Genomic DNA, 17635 nt, shown 5'->3' on the forward strand with positions numbered 1-17635 from the left:
GTGATCCTTACATCTTAGTCATTCATCGTGCATCGTGCGATCATAAATCATTTGACTTTTTTTTATTTAAAATTAAACACAAATAGTACTTGACGAAAATTGATGGCACGATGTATGATGAACGGCTAGAATGTCGGGATCTCTAAGATCCCCACAAAGTGAACTCGGAGAGGATCCTCTTCCACTCATTCTAACGGTTGTCCCAAATGTGTGTAATTGTCAATCTTTCTTCTTCTCAAATATCACTATCTCAACCCCTCTTCTTCATTTCTCATTTATTTTTATGTTCAAATTTATCAAATAATCTAAATAATCAGTTGTAAGTTGTAATGCTGGTGAACTTTACGTTTTATCACTTTGGGGCAATCATCTAAAGATAATTAAGAATTTGTTGTAAGTTGTAATACTGTGTGGTGATGTTTATCTTTTTATTTATAAATAAAAGGTATTATGTTCAACTTCTATGGCCAGTTTGGGGTTGCTTAAATTATTTTTTTTTTTTTTTGAACAGCTTCTTAAAAAAGTTGAGTCCTTAATTGTGTTTGGTAAATAAAAAATGTTTGTTCTTGTAATAAAAACCCTAGTATAGATATATCGTTGTATCAAAATAAGAGAATAACGTTATCAAGCAAAGTCACCAATGTAGCAAGTGGTCTTCTATCGCAATGGTGGAGATGAGTGTTGCTCTTGTACCACAGCATAGGTTCGAATCTCGTCGGCTCCCTAATCAAACAAATCTATCGTTTGAGGAAGAAAAAAAAAAGGTTTGATGTTAGAGTCTGCCATCAATGCAGTTTGGCAATTTGGCAACTTGGCCAAAGTCCAAGTCAAGGGCCATAAATGCAATTTGGCAATTTATTTCAAATTTTTTCTTCAAAGAATAAGAGCTTGATGATGCTTAATTGATACTTCCAGTTTTATTTTTAGTATTCTCGTTTATTTAATATGACTATGACAAAATATTTTGTTTTCCACAAGAAAATGACATCTTCATGACTCAGTGTCTCTCAGACCACGAAAAAGTTTTTCCAATTAATAATTTTTCCTCTTGATGGAGTCTTCCATAAATTTACTCATTCCAAGTCAAAAGTCTTTAAGGGTGCGTTTGTTGCACCGGATTATCTCGGACTAGACTAGCTTCAGGGACTAAGCTGGACTGGCTTAAACTAGACTAAGCTGGACTGACTTAGTGAAGCGTTTGGTGCAGTATTGGACTAAAAAGAAGGATAATAACAAACTACAATATTATATTTTTTAAATCATATCTAATAATATTATATTAATTAATTCTATCTTTTTTTATTCTAATAAAACTCTTCCTCTCTCTGGAAGCCTCCAGCCTGGAGCGAAGCGAAGCAACACGAGGTGAAGCGAAGAACAGAAACGGGACTACAAATCCCATCGTTTTTTGTGGCTCTTGCTAAGCCCACCTAGCGAAGGATTTAGTCTGCATGAGTCCGGCTTAATCCCATTAAACACAATCCCAATTTACACCAAACACAGGACTACTGATTTTAGCTAAGTAGTCCAATCCAGTGAAACTAAAGTCGGCCAAACAAACGCGCCCTAATTGTCGCCAACTAGTACAGTGCACCACTTTGATTTATGGAGCCCACCCCAAGCCTTCTGGATTTGAATCCCATCCGGATCCAAATTGTGCGGATTCTAGTGATCCTTACATCTTAGTCATTCATCGTGCATCGTGCGATCAGAAATCATTTGACTTTTTTTTATTTAAAATTAAACATAAATAGTACTTGACGAAAATTGATGGCACGATGTATGATGAACGGCTAGAATGTGGGGATCTCTAAGATCCCCACAAAGTGAACTCGGAGAGGATCATCTTCCACTCATTCTAACGGTTGTCCCAAATGTGTGTAATTGTCAATCTTTCTTCTTCTCAAATATCACTATCTCAACCCCTCTTCTTCATTTCTCATTTATTTTTATGTTCAAATTTATCAAATAATCTAAATAATCAGTTGTAAGTTGTAATGTTGGTGAACTTTACGTTTTATCACTTTGGGGCAATCATCTAAAGATTATTAAGAATTTGTTGTAAGTTGTAACACATACTGTGTGGTGATGTTTATCTCTTTATTTATAAATAAAAGGTATTATGTTCAACTTCTATGGTCAGTTTGGGGTTGCTTAAATTTTTTATTTTTTTTTAAACAGCTTCTTAAAAAAGTTGAGTCCTTACTTGTGTTTGGTAAATAAAAAATGTTTGCTCTTGTAATAAAAACCCTGGTATAGATATATCGTTGTATCAAAATAAGAGAATAACGTTATCAAGCAAAGTCACCAATGTGCAAATTTTATCGTGAAGGTGCTGAAATTAAGTTACCTAAATTAGGAGAAGTTCTTCTATCCGAAATTGGACTAGAGCCAAAAAGAGAAAGGATATGACTAGAGAGTTGGGTAGGTGTAGATCTGGGAATCAGGGGTGCGGGGTAGGTGTGAATTTTTGTGTCTTGATGATATAATTTCTCCTAAATTAGAGCCGTTGAGGATCTCATTCACGGGCTTCAAGGAATACTCTAAAATCATCTAACAAACTATAATCAATTATAAACTAACACATGTAAGAGAAGCATATGTTATAACTTAGGGACTCACTAGAAATTAGTGCCCACGCGTTGCTGCGAGATTGAAAATTAAATGAAAGATTATGTTTGAAAGATATAAAAGTTAAACAACAACAACGAAACCATATGCCAATCCTACCTAGGGCTGGAAAAAAATCCCAAAAATCCCAAACCAAACCAAAAAAATCCCGATCCCAAACCAAAATTCCCGAAAGTTTCGGGATGTAATCCCAAACCAAACCGAAATTTTCGGTATGGGATTCGGTATTGCATTTCATTTTTCGGTATTCCCATACCGAACCGAAAAAATATATATATATATAATTTTTTAATTATAAGACAATTATTTCAACCGTTGATTGTTTTGGATTTAATCTGTGTCGTCGATTTGTTTTTAGGTCAAATGATAACATTTCACTTTTGTATTCCTTCGTTCATTTGTTTCGAAGCGCAGCCGTGAGCCTCCGACCCTCACCAACGTCGTCCCTCACCATACTGTCGAATTCCGACCAGCCATCGACCCACCACCACACCATACTCTCGTATCTGACTCTCCAGCCTTCCTTCACCACACAACAACCGCTCTCTCTCTCTAGGGCGATTGTCTTTCACGGATAGGACAGGTCACAGAACTAGGGATCTCTCTCGAGTATACTTCTGCAGTTGGATATCTCTCAAGTTTTGCTGCAGGCAAAGCTGTGCGTGGATGAAAACATCCCTGTTATTCCTATACCTGGGCCGTCTGCTTTTCTGGCTGCTCTCTCTGCATCTGGCCTCTCCACGGATGAGTTTACGTTTGGTAAGTTTTCCATGGAAATGATGCTGCAGATATTCTTCTTGGTGGATGTGGCTTGAGGGATAAGATGTATATAGAACTCTGAAATTGAGTATACTTCTGCAGTTGGATTTCTCTCTAAACATGTTGGATCTAGAAGAGAGAGGTTGACGGTTTCAGCAAATGAGGGGACGACCCAAATATTCTATGTGCCTCCCCACAAACTTCAGCAGTTTCTTGAAGAGACTTCTTCAGTTTTTGGTGTTTCAAGGTAAATACTTTTAAGGCTTCAGATTAAAAATCAATTTTAATAAAGGTATTAAGAAAAAATACCAACTTCAATAAAAGCTACCAATCCCTTCCCATTCTATTTGGATTAAGCAACAAATTGTGGGAAAATACTATGTAAGCTTAGGAACATTTATATTTTCTCCCCATTGCACACGACCCACATGCCACCAGTGCCAGTGCCAGAAGTTGTGGCCAGCCACTGTCATTGTGGCTGAAGATTTTCAGTTATGTGCAACTTTTTCAATTTCAATTATGTATTGATGTTTGAGTTTATTGTTTCTTTTTTTACATGTATCACATACTTTCATCCCTCACTAACTACTCATTGATATGATTATATATTAGTTTTTGTTATGGTGAGTTACAAATTAAACTTCCATGTATGGATTTTTGCGCTTTTACTGACTTAGTGGTTTTACAAAAAACTGATTTGGTGAGTTTGTAATTGTGTTTCAGAAAATTGTCCCGAAATCCCGATTTGGTGAGTTTGTAATTTTTGGGATTCCCGATTTGTCCCGAAATCCCGAAACTATTTCGGGATTCCCAAAAATTTGGTTTGGGATCGGTATTGAAATTGGGATTCCCGAAAATTTCGGTATGAGAATCGGGACAAGGATTTCGGTATGGGATCCCATACCGAACCACCCCTAATCCTACCTGAAGAAGCTTATTATAATTCTAAGTGGAACAGGGGTGAGTAATTCTAAGTGAAAGGCCCACACAGATAAATTATACATTCTGAATTTCTTGATTACAAAATGCACTCCTCACCACTGTTCTAAAAATCCCCGCCTAACGCCGCCTAGGCCCCGCCTAGGCGCTAGGCCCCAGCCCACCGCCCCGATTAATGCCTAGGCCTCAGCCCACCGCCTAGACCGCCTAGGCCCACCGCCTAGACCGCCTAGGCACCCGCCTAGCCCGCCTAGCCCGCCTAGGCACCCGCCTATACCCGCCTAGGCACCCGCCTATACCCGCCTAGGTTGCAACTCACTTAGACAGAAAATACATAACTTTCATTTTGCATTTTGTTTTTTTCCAATAAATTGTAAGAAACTTGTTGCATACTTGAATGAACAAACATTATATCCTTATTTCACATGTTTTTATTATGTTCCAATACTTCATGATATATATGCATTCTATTTTGTAGTTTATGATGAAATTATATATATTTCAAGTAGAAGCAGAACTTATTTACCTTAAATATGATAGATTTACTTAAATCCGCCTAGTCCGCCTAGGCTCCCGCCTAGGCCCCGCCTAGCCGCCTAGGCGCTAGGCCCCAGCCCGCCGCCCGACTAGCGCCTAGCGATTTTTAGAACCTTGCTCCTCACAATGAAGTCTTCCACTGGACCAATACTTTCATTGGGCTCAGATACCTGTAATCCAGCCTAATTCGATAAACCCAGCAGTGGCAGTCTTGTAAATAAAACGAAAAGACCAATGGCACATATGTAATTGGCCGAAATCGATTCCAAATGCAACATGAATAGTGCAATTTCTTTTCCAGACTTTAGTAATATGCCAGAATATTCTCATCACACACCATTCCAATTATTAGTACCCCACCCTCCCTTTCCTTCCTCATTGATTTTCCACGTGACAAAATTTGGATACGTTCAATATTGAAACATTTGAATGCGGAGGGAGTTAGATGCCACATGGATGCATGTAGTTGGTGTGCAACAAACAATGCATAAACAAGCACGCGTTCTATAAAAAAATTCCCACGAGAAAGGGAGGTGGTGTGGAATTGGTAGTATTTGAGGTAGGTAGTATAAATTAGGTGACTTTGAAGTAGAGCTGGGCACAAGACGGGCAGGGTCCAAATTTGAACGGACTGGATCGGATTCGGGTTTAAAAGAAAAGGATCGAGCTGAGGCGGGTACATCAAATTTTAATACATGAACCGGACCTGTCAGACCGGGTCCACGGGTCCTCTTTTTTTGGGGGGGGGGGAAACTGAATTTTTAGAGAAGGCAGCACAGATTCACAACAGCAGCTGCACAAATTGAACACAGGTCCAATTATCACTGTAAGTCAAAACACAGGTGTTCGCAGGAATCACAACCTTCTCTCAGTTCTCTTTAAGGTGAATACATGTTTCATAACCTGCCAAATTGCATGAAACGCTCCACTGATCTAAATTGCATGAAACATTCAAATCTAGTTTACATAATATAATTAAAAATATTCAACAGAATATTCAAATTCAATCAAACAAAAGATTTGAAATTGGAACAGAATAAAAGTCAAGATTCAAGAACCTAACAAAATCCCTAGGAAATCATAATTTAATTTTCAATCCTAAATCCCTAAAACATAATACCTTGAAACTGAAAAAGACTGTCAGCAGAGCTCGGCTTCCATGCAAATCTAAGTCAGATAGAGGAGATGACTGATTCGTCATTTTAAGTTGTTCGACTTCATTGTTCGTCCCCTCGAGTTCGACAGAGAGAGACTGACTTTGTCATTCGTCCCTTCGAGTTCGATAGAGATAGATTGAGAATCGAGAGGGATACGAGTTAGTCTAGACTCTGGGAGAAAGAGATCGAGAGGGAGGACTGAGTTTCAATTCGAGTCAAATGAGAGTCTTTGAGAAAGTGATGTGATGTGTGTGTGTGTGTGTGTGTGATTTGAGTGGTGTGTGTGAGATTTGAGTGTGTGTATGTGAGACGACACTTTATTGGATACAGTTCGGGCCGGGGTGTCACATCTCGGCCCGGGGTCCACCATATCTCTGGCCCGCTCCATCACCGTAGCACAATATTGTCTGCTTTGGGCCCCGACTACGTCCTCACGGTTTTATTTATGGGAACTCACACGAGAACTTCGAAGTTCCGATGGAACTCGAAGCCAGTGAACTCCCAAAAAGCTTCATGCTAGGTAGGGATGGGAATATACATATAAGGATCACTCCCCTGGACGATGTGGAATCTTACACGGGGGTCGTGTCTTCATAATATTGGACCCGCCTTGCCCCTCTGTTTACTTAGACCCGCCCCGCCCCGTTTTGTATATAAAATAATATGGACCTGCCCCGTACCCGACCCCTTTTAGAAAAAGACTTAATATAAATTTGGTGATTGAAGAGTTGCTTTGTATGGTGTATTCTTATTAATTAAATCTTTTTAGCAAAAACTTAAATAGGAGGCCATATTATGCCCCTTCTACCTGTAAATAACTCTTTTATCTAAATTATTATCCAAATCTTCTTATCCAAGTAAAAAATAAAGGAACAAACACACATACATTAACACAAGGATTTAGCAGTTACCCATTACTTATCTTCTCATTACCCATGTAATCAACTTCTATCATCCACATTAACATTTTGTACTAAAAAAAAAGAAATTAAACTTGTACTATTATTAGAGAAAAAAATAAGAGCAAAAGAATTGAAGTCAAATTAACATTTTTATTTCATGCTTGCGTGTTTTTTTGTGTGCCCGTTGTCTCTCTCTACAATTTGTCCATGAAGATTTATTGTTGTTTTCATTGTTAGAGTATAATCAAGGGTAGATATAGTGCCACTTGTCAGCTCAAGATAGGAGTAATTAGTTAGGATTGTTGGAGAGGCAGTTGTGATGTATGGCTTCTCTATAAATACTAGTGTGATGTAATAGCTTAAGTAAGAAGAAATAGAAATACAGTTACCGAACTCTCTCTCTCTCTAAGTTCTGTCTCTCTCTAGATTCCTTCGTTTTCTTGGTTAAATGGCTAATGCTTAACATGGTATCAATCGCCGAAATTGCTTGCGCATCTTCGATCCTCTAGTTGCTTCCGCTACTCGCTGCTCGTCGAGTTCTTCGTCTTCTTCCCACAGCCATTTCTGCACTTGGTGTTGTGGTTCTTCAAAGATTGGATTGGTATTCTTCTCCTTCGATTTCTAGGGTTTCTGATATTGTCCTTCGATTCTCTTCAAGATTAAAAATTTTTCTGCCCGCCAGGTGTTTGTGATATTGCCTCTGTTAAGTTTCTTCATTGATATACGAAATTATGGTGACTGCTTTTCAACTTCAGATTGTTCAATCTCCCATAACATCTCTTGTTTCCACTGTTTCTGCATCTGTTCATGTGAAATTGGATGATTCTAACTACTTAAATTGGCAATTTCAAATGCAATTGTTATTGGACGGACATGGGATTATGGGATTTGTTGATGGATCTACTCCTTGTCCTGCTCGTTTTGTTCAACGTTCTGGAAATTCTGCTGTTGATCGGAACAATGAGCCTGGTTTATCTACTGTGGAAAATGAGGATTACATTGTCTGGAAAATGCATGATCGGGCTTTAATGCAATTAATCACTGCAACTTTATCTCCAGTTGCTGTCTCCTGTGCTATTGGCAGTGTTAGTTCTCAAGATTTGTGGACTAGATTGAAGGAACAATTCTCCACTGTTTCTCGAACTAGTATCTTTCAAATGAAGTCCAATCTCCAAACAATCAAGAAAGGGTCTGATAGTGTGTCTCAGTACTTGCAAAAGATCAAAGAAGCTCGAGATTATCTTTCTGCTGCCGGGGTACACTTTGCAGATGAGGACATTGTGATTCTTGCACTTAATGGATTACCTCCTGAATATAATACCTTTAGGTGTGTGATTCGGGGCCGTGAGAATGTTATATCTCTTAAGGAGTTTAGATCTCAACTTCTTGCTGAGGAGCTCATTGTTGAAACTCATGTTCAGGGTCCACTTTTGTCTGCTATGGTTGCAGATCATTCTTCGGCTACCAAACGATCTCCATCTCAGTTTCATAATAATTCTGGTCCATCTAATTTCTTCTCAGGAGGGAACAGGCAGTTTAATCATAACAAACAAAAAGGCAGGGGCAAGTTTAATCACGGAGTCAAATTCCACAGATAGTCTTATAATGTGTATCCTAATTCAACTTCAGGAGTTCTTGGTTCTTCTCCAAATGGGTATACTGGTGGATCTCCTTCCGTCATTTGTCAGCTATGCAACACATATGGTCACTCTGCATCTTTTTGTGGATCGAGATCTCAATCACAACAAGGCTGTCATATCTGTGGCAAGACAAACCACTCCACTTGGTTTTGTTTTTATAATGACAAAGGGCCAAATTACATTGGTGATTCGCAGTTTCCTCCCTCACAAGTCTCCATGTCGACTTCTCAGTCTCCAAATCTGCCTCATATGCATGCTATGCATACTGTGGTTAATCATCCCTCCCAATGCTCTTCTTCTCAAACCTCTCATCAGTTTTGGCTTGCGGATTCGGGAGCCTCAAACCATATGACTGCTGATATTCAGAATCTGTCTTTAGCCTCGCCATATCCCACTACTGAGCTTGTGCAAACTGCCAATGGTGAAGGTTTGACTGTGTCTCATATTGGCAGTAGTGTTATCAAACCTTCTACCTATCCCATTAAATTGAATTCCGTTTTATATGTCCCAAAGTTGACTCATAACCTGTTATCAGTTCATAAAATTTGTCTTGATAACCATTGTTGGCTCATATTTGATGCCTCTTGTTTTTGGATCCAGGACAAAGCCACAGGGAGGATCCTCCACAAAGGCCTGTGCAGTAATGGACTTTATCCCATACCAACTCTTCCTCAGTCCCGATCTTCTATTCACCAGACTATTGCATGTCTTGGACAGCTTGTCAAATCCAGTGTTTGGCACAACCGTTTCGGTCATCCTTCTAATATTACTACCTCATTGATGCTGAAAAATGCTCATATCCCATGTGATAAAGATGTTGTGTCCACTGTGTGTCAAAGTTGTTTAGAGGGTAAATTCACCAGGTTACCTTTTTCACCTAGAACTCATCAATCTTCCATTCCATTTGAAATTGTACACAGTGACCTTTGGGGTCCTGCTCCTTGTAGTTCTATTGATGGTTTCAAGTATTATGTCACACTAATTGATGAGTGTACTCGTTTTTGTTGGATATTCCCTCTTATAAATAAATCAGATTTCTTTACCACCTTTGTAAGTTTATGTTCTTTTGTACACACTCAATTCTCTACTACTGTCAAAATATTACAAACTGATGGTGGTGGTGAGTATGTCAATCATAGATTGCATTCCTTCTTACAACATCAAGGCATTCTACATCACAAATCTTGTCCCTATACACCTCAACAAAATGGTTTAGCTGAGCGTAAACATAGGCATGTCATTGAAACCACAATCACATTACTTCAACATGCTTCTCTACCCTCTGAATTTTGGTCTTTTGGTTGTCAAACTGTTATCTATCTTATTAACTGAATGCCTACCACTATTTTACAAAATAAATCCCCTTTTGAAGCTTTGTATGGTAAACTCCCCATCATTTCCCATCTTAAGATCTTTGGCTGTTCATGTTTTCCATTTCTCAGCCCTTATAATGCATCTAAATTACAACCCAAAACCATCAAGTGTGTCTTCCTTGGTTATGCTTCCCAGTACAAGGGGTATATTTGTTTTGATGTCTCACGGCACAAATATTACATATCCAGGCATGTAGTGTTCAATGAGTTAGAGTTTCCATACAAGACCTTGCTGTCTCAGAAGCATCAGTATTCTCTCCCTCAGTCTTCTAGCACTTTTTCACATTCATCATTAATTCCCACACTCGATAACATTTTGGTTTCCTCCTCATCTCATTGTCCTCTTTCAGACCATAATCACACTGTTTCTGCAACCCACGAGTCAGTGCCACTAGCATCCATTTCTCCTGCAGGGTCTCAGCCTCAATTACCATCACAGTCCATTACTGCTGGTCACAATGTTTCCTCCCTGCTCCCTGTGGATTATGTACAAAGTCCTGTTGATTCTATAGGCTCAACATTTAGTCCTGAGCACTTGCCCGTGGTCCTGCCTATTGCTCCCATTAACTTGCATCCTATGCAAACTAGGAGCAAAAATGGTATTGTCAAAAGAAAGGCATTCCTTGCTACCTTGGAGGACTCCAGTGAAGTGGATCTATCTGTTATTGAACCCACATCCTATAAGAATGCTCTTAAGGTTCCAGTTTGGTACAAGGCTATGCAGGAGGAAATCCATGCACTTCACTCTCAAGGCACTTGGTCATTGGTTTCCTTACCATCTCAGAAGAATCTTGTAGGCTGCAAGTGGGTGTTCAAACTCAAACGGAATGCTGATAGGTCCATTGGTCGACATAAGGCTCGTTTGGTTGCAAAAGGATTTAGCCAAGAACCTGGTTTAGATTTTGGGGAGACTTTCAGTCCTGTGGTCAAACCAACTACAGTCCGGTTAGTTTTATCCCTTGCTGCTCACTTTGGCTGGCCTCTTCGACAATTGGATGTGAAGAACGCGTTCCTGCATGGTTTTTTGCAAGAGGAGGTCTATATGTCCCAACCTCCGGGGTTTGAAGATTCTAGCCATCCACATCTTGTTTGTAAGCTTCACAAGTCTCTCTATGGCTTGAAACAAGCTCCTCGAGCATGGAATGAGCGGTTCACTACGTTCCTTCCAACAATTGGGTTCAAAACAACATATTCAGATTCTTCTCTGTTCATAAACACCATTGGTAGTGCTGTTGTGGTTCTATTACTATACGTTGATGACATTATCATTACTGGAAGCTCCATCACTGTTATCCAACAGGTTATTCGGTCCCTTACTTCTGAGTTTGATCTTAAGGATCTTGGGGAGTTACATTATTTTCTTGGCATCCAAATCACTAGAACAGATTCTGGTTTGTTTCTTTCCCAGTCTAAATATATTCAGGACCTGCTGCAGAAGACAGAAATGCTCGAGGCCAAGCCTTGTGATACTCCTTGCTTACCCTATAACAGGCTTTTGAAAGATGATGGCCTTCCGTATAACAATCCCACTGCCTATAGAAGTATTGTTGGTGCCTTACAATATCTTACATTTACCCGTCCAGATATCTCATTCTCTGTACACCAAGTCTGTCAGTTTATGCAAAATCCTATGGTGTCTCACTTTACTGCCGTAAAGAGAATCCTCCGATATTTGAAAGGCACAATGCATCTTGGTCTTACTTACTCCAAGAGTGACTTGACAATACGAGCTTTTAGTGATGCGGATTGGGCGGGTGATCCGAATGATCGCAGGTCCACCACTGGATTGGTAGTGTTTCTGGGTTCAAATCCTGTGTCCTGGTCTTCCAAGAAACAGCAAACTGTTTCTCGGTCCTCCACAGAGGCTGAGTATCGGGCTATGTCTACTACCTCTGCTGAGCTTGATTGGATCTTACAAGTTCTTGCATTTCTGCAGGTTCAAATATCTTCTCCTCCTGTCCTTTTTTGTGACAACCTGTCGGCAATAGCGTTGTCATTTAACCCTGTTCAACATCAAAGGTCGAAACATATTGAGGTGGATGTCCATTTTGTCCGGGAGAGGATTGCCAAGAAGCAGCTTGCTGTTCAGTTTGTGTCATCTCGAGAACAGTTTGCAGATATTTTCACTAAGGGTCTTAGTGCACCCCTATTTCACACTCATTGTAACAATCTCATGCTTGGTTCATCCACACATGTGATTGCGGGGGGATGTTAGAGTATAATCAAGGGTAGATATAGTGCCACTTGTCAGCTCAAGATAGGAGTAATTAGTTAGGATTGTTGGAGAGGCAGTTGTGATGTATGGCTTCTCTATAAATACTAGTGTGATGTAATAGCTTAAGTAAGAAGAAATAGAAATACAGTTACCGAACTCCCTCTCTCTCTCTAAGTTCTGTCTCTCTCTAGATTCCTTCGTCACAAGCAACTATAGTAAAAAGGGGACAAAAGCAAGTGCGATAAGATATGCTAAATGGCAAAGCAATGTAGAAGGACATAGGCAGAGGTGCGGGTGGCCGAGGGGTTCCCAAGTCAGGGAAGCTCAAACAAACTCAGGGATTGTTTTATTCGCACCCTACATATTGTTGACTATACCTACTTATTTAATACACTCCACTTTTGTTTTTTAAGGGAAAGTAAGTTATTCATTGCATTGAAATAGAACACATACAAACTGAGAATAGTGTGCATAATGAGCCTCAATAAAACCTTACGGGGGCTTTCAACCTGGTCGAAGGGAAAAGAGCGTCCCGCATAACAGAAAGAACTATCCTCAAATGACAATACATAACAAAACATAACAATTTACAAGCTTTCTTCGAATAAAATATCCCTAAGCAAATCAGGAGGTCTTCAAACCACAAGAGCTGTTGATTATTTCCAACTCCCACTCGAGCAAGCCTGTGCGCAACCGAGTTACCTCCCCGTTGCACATAGTTTACCAACGACTGAGGAAAAGACTGGAGCAAAAAATGCAGATCATTAATGATAGGCCCCAAAAATGAACAATCCTCCTCCTGACCCTTCATGGCAGAAAAAACCAAGCTAGAGTCACCTTCAAAAATCATCATTTTACCAACATGGCAAAACGTTTGGGCCAGCAACACAGCCTGACGAGCAGCAAAAAGTTCTGCATGGAACGCAGAACATGTCCAACCAATCGAACCCGCAGTTGCAGCAATGAAAACTCCCCTATGATCTCGCATAACAGCACCAAAGCCTCCCCCTCGAACCTTGCAGGATCCACCATTAAAATAAATTAAAAATAAATTTGACATTGTCAAATTTGACTTCAAACCACAAAGCTTTCAAATCTAGTCAGCAAATAACACTTTGATTGGAGAGACTTTTAACGTCAAATATGCACAGAGACACTCCAACTAAGATTTTGACACCTCATTTGAAGATGCTATTCAATTCCTCATTAGCTTTAGAAAAAAGAACAAGCCTTTCGTGAAAAAAGGTTTTTCCAGAAGATGAACAACTTGACAAGATGACACAGCACAACTCCTCGAAATGGCATATAACATTGATACGAATATTGGTTTCATATTTGTGATTTCAGGCAAGTGTGATTGATTCAATCACGATGGTTAGCATTCGACTGCTATATACAGAAAACCTATGTTTGAACAGTGTCTTCTGCCAGCTGCGATTTGTATGTACATCGAACTAACCACACGGTAACTGATGTGAAATCAGGAACTTAAAATAATAAAATGGAGAAAGTGAAAGGCTCCATTTTGAGATGCTAGTAAGATAACATGATGTGGAACAAATGGCCGAATGGATTGAAGAGGAAATGGACCATTGGCAGGCAAAAGGAAGCAGTGAGAATTTGCGAATTTGTTGTCTGAACTCCGATTTGCGTTTATGATACTTTTTTGCAAAGGGAACGACTTCATAGTTCAAATTCACCGTTTAAGTACGATGGATTATAGTCATCCGAAGACGTTTCCACCCAAAATGCAATTTCAATTTCCGTAATAAAAAAAGGGAACATTTGAGTTGCTAGCGTTCCTTTGTATGGTACTAAGAAGCTCCCCTTTCTCAAACGGGATCAAGGCTTCAACCCATACCATAGAGTCCTGTTAAGCAACAGATTGCTTTCACTTTATATAGGTACAGACTTCACTCTTGAGTATCAAAAGTAAACAGTGAAACAAGCACTCGTACCTTCAATTTCTCCTGAACTGCAGAATTCAGTTATACCCTCACCACTCAGAGCAGATATGCAAATCACATCATCTCTCTTTTCTGCTTCCAACTTCATCCTTTCAGGATCGCTAAACTTATCAACCTGCAAAAAAAGTAGCCGTGTATCATCAATCTTGTGCATACGCTTCACAAATGAAATCCAGTACATGATCATCGGTATTTATAAAAGAAGACCCATGCACACTCCATGCAAATAAAAGAACAACCAACACCACACAATTCACTGATATGATGATTAATATAAATCACTCATTTCACAACATTGGATTAAATAACTGAGCCATCAGGGAAATTCGCCCTACCTTGTTCCACACCATCAACTTTGGAATTGCAGACACGTCCGTCTATCTGTTGCTCAGCTAGTGGATGACTGAAGTCGATATCAACATATCTAATAAGATACCAATGGCCACCATCGCGAATGCATCGTTTAAAGGTTTCCAAAATTGTACCTGATATCCACCACATGCACCAATGATGAGGACTCTGATATCTCCTCCAGTGTTGCTCTGAAGGCAGCAAACTGTAAGATGCAGTTAGTGGAAAGAAGTGCAAGACATAATCAGCTTGACTGACATTGGACTGACATTCGTCAAAACATTTTTCTTGCAATACAGTTGAAAATGAACAATAGGAGGCAGAGAAATTAAACTGCACGGTAGCAGCTTCATGAATAAATTGTGCGCATTTTACCACTGTAGTTGGTAACTTCTGAATGAAACCAACAGTATCTGTGAGAAGAAACTCTTTCCCATTCTTCGTCTGGAAGAAAACGAAACACGCATGACTTACAACCAAATGGAAGGAAAGTAGCACAAACTTATAGTACATGAAATATAAAATTTTTAGCATTAAACTTGCACGTCTACTAGAAAAAACTTAAAAATCGTAGACTGATCAATGTAAAAGCCTGATGGTTCAACTGGAACAGATTCATAAATAATTAACTGATTGCACGAAGTCCAAATTCATGCAACCCCTGAAGCCTGGTATAGGACCTAAAGTAGCTCATTGTCAGTGGATAATCCAAGGTTGTATAGCATGTTAACCAAATTTCATGCAACCCCTGAAGCCTGTTCGGTACTACATCAAAATCAAAATTTTGCTTCTCTGACTTTTCAGTTGTTGATTCGGTACACCAACACCGGGCAGAAACTAAAAATTACCACCAAATAAATGTGAATTCCACAATGTCAACGTATTTACTTACCAAAGATACTACAGGGACAGGTACCGATAGGCGCTGATTACGATACTGCTTTCTATGCTTTCGGACAGATTCTAACTCCTCCTTGAGAACACCAATCTAGCATTACAGACATATTTACAAGCGAATCGATTTCCAGTGCTATAGAACGGCTCCACATTACGATAAACATCCATCTCTATATTGCAATGAATTACTGGAATATTGTCGACAAATTAAAGGGCCTTGAGTGCGTAAGATACGCTCATCCACTTCAATTGCTTCTCACCCGTCCTCTTAACCTGTCCTCCTGCTTAAAGCTCAAGATGGGTCCACACTTTTGTTTGCCGAGGTAACTGGTATTCCATTTGTGCCGATGCAACCTAGAAGATCACGATTGAAATATTGTCAGCATGATAATTCTGGAAAATTTGTATTTTGTTGTTACGTTACTAGTTACTACAACTGTACCAAGTAAGCTGTTGCCATATATTCAAATATAACGAAACAAATTATTACCTAGAATTAAAAGCACAATGATAAATTGCCTGTAAAGCTGCTTCATGTGTTGCAGCCCGCTGGTTAAATTATCCAGAACGAGGGCAGTGCAATCACAAACTCTAACCTCCCCACCAAAAGCCTTTTCCAAATTGCGCAAACGCCTAGTAACATTTGAAACAAAGACAAAAACTTTAAACATAGTAGTGCTTGAAAGGTTCTTGGAGAAAATAAAATTTAAACAGAAAAATCTCCATAGGGTCTCAAATCAAAGATAAAGAGAAGAGAGTTGAATTCTAATCCAAATCATCCAACAGACACAACAAATTGATAGATGCGGGGGAAAGGGAGTCAGTATCGGCAAAATAAAACTGCGCAACTCATGCAACTCAGTCTACAGTGACCATAAGCATGTACGTAATAACTATGAAGTCATGTTTCATACCCTGCTGAGAGCTCATCATCAAATATCAGTCTCAACAACCAATTCGTTAATTGCGCTCTTGATTTCTGCAACCTTGCCGGATCCAATGTATGTCCTCGAGTTTGGATAAACGAGTCTGCATTACATATAGGCATTAGCAATTTGAAGATAGGTGATCAGCATCAAATAATTGAGCACACATTGACACAAACTACTAGGTTGGACAGCACTATACTAGCAAAGAACACGAAAGCATCGAAAACTAATCACTTTTTATGCGTGGAACCAACAACCATAAGTCCAGCAGTATCAGCTAGCTGAGTCAATTCCTTGAGTGATTCCTCCACGCCAAACAAATATTCCTTTTTCTTCTATGCTTATGTATTTCAACTCATAATCGGGTCAATTTCTGAAATGACATTAATTTCTAATAATTTAGTACCATTTGAGAAATATCATTGAATGGATGATTATTGAAATTTTGTAATGATTTTATAGCATTTTATGAACAAACGATATTTTACACTAAAGAGATGGGAAAGTGGGCTAAGCCACACAATGAGCTAGCTATAATAATGTGGTTCAAATTCACTTTTGGCGAGAGTTGAGCCTAACACTTCTTACTTACAAGTGAAGAAGAGTACCACTAGATCGTAGTACTAAGTTGACGTCAAACACTTGACCATTGCCAATGTGGGAATTGATTTTCCATGAGACACAGTGTGGTGCCACTCATGAGTGGGTGTTTCGGAGAACATAGTCTCACACATCGGCAATTGTGTTTCTTTCTAGTTGATTTAGTTTTTCATTTTTTACTCTAAATTTTTTAGTTTTAAGACATGAATGTCTGCTTAGATGTGTTGGATGATATTGGTTTATATGAAGCATGTTACATGATATATGTTTGTGTGTATTTTGTGATGTAGTGATTAGTGAGTGAGTGTGTTGACTATTGAAACAACATTGTGATTCTAAAATTTAAGAAAATTTTGTTTTGGCTTCGTTTCGAGACTTGCTCATAGTAGTGTGTTATTATAAATTATCTGTTTTTGCAGAAAAAGATAAGCTTCATGTGAAGCACAAAGCAGTGTCATTGGAACAGACACATAAAGTGACACCTTTATTCGATTAACTCGTGTCACGATGGTCTTGTGTGATTGTGGAGGTTTACATTTGTGGTTATGGAGTCTGCAGGCATTGGATTGGTTTGTAAGCCTTGTTAGCTCGATGTAAACGGTTATATCTATAACTATGCAGTTTTTTAAACGATTATTCATCGTCGTAACTATTAATTTTAAATGAACGGGTAACTGCGATTATCCATACCCGCGAATATTTTGCACATCTCTACCTGCGGCCAAAAACATAAAGAGC

General features: G+C 39.2%; 1 pseudogene; it reads right to left on the reverse strand.

Annotated features, from left to right (window-relative positions):
- The window catches only part of LOC126632504 (uncharacterized), a 35507-nt pseudogene extending 18476 nt beyond the window's left edge, over window positions 1–17031 (reverse strand).
- Window positions 17032–17635: the final 604 nt, after the last annotated feature.

Source organism: Malus sylvestris, chromosome 8 (genome assembly GCF_916048215.2).
Source record: "Malus sylvestris chromosome 8, drMalSylv7.2, whole genome shotgun sequence".
NCBI classification, from domain to species: Eukaryota; Viridiplantae; Streptophyta; class Magnoliopsida; order Rosales; family Rosaceae; genus Malus; species Malus sylvestris.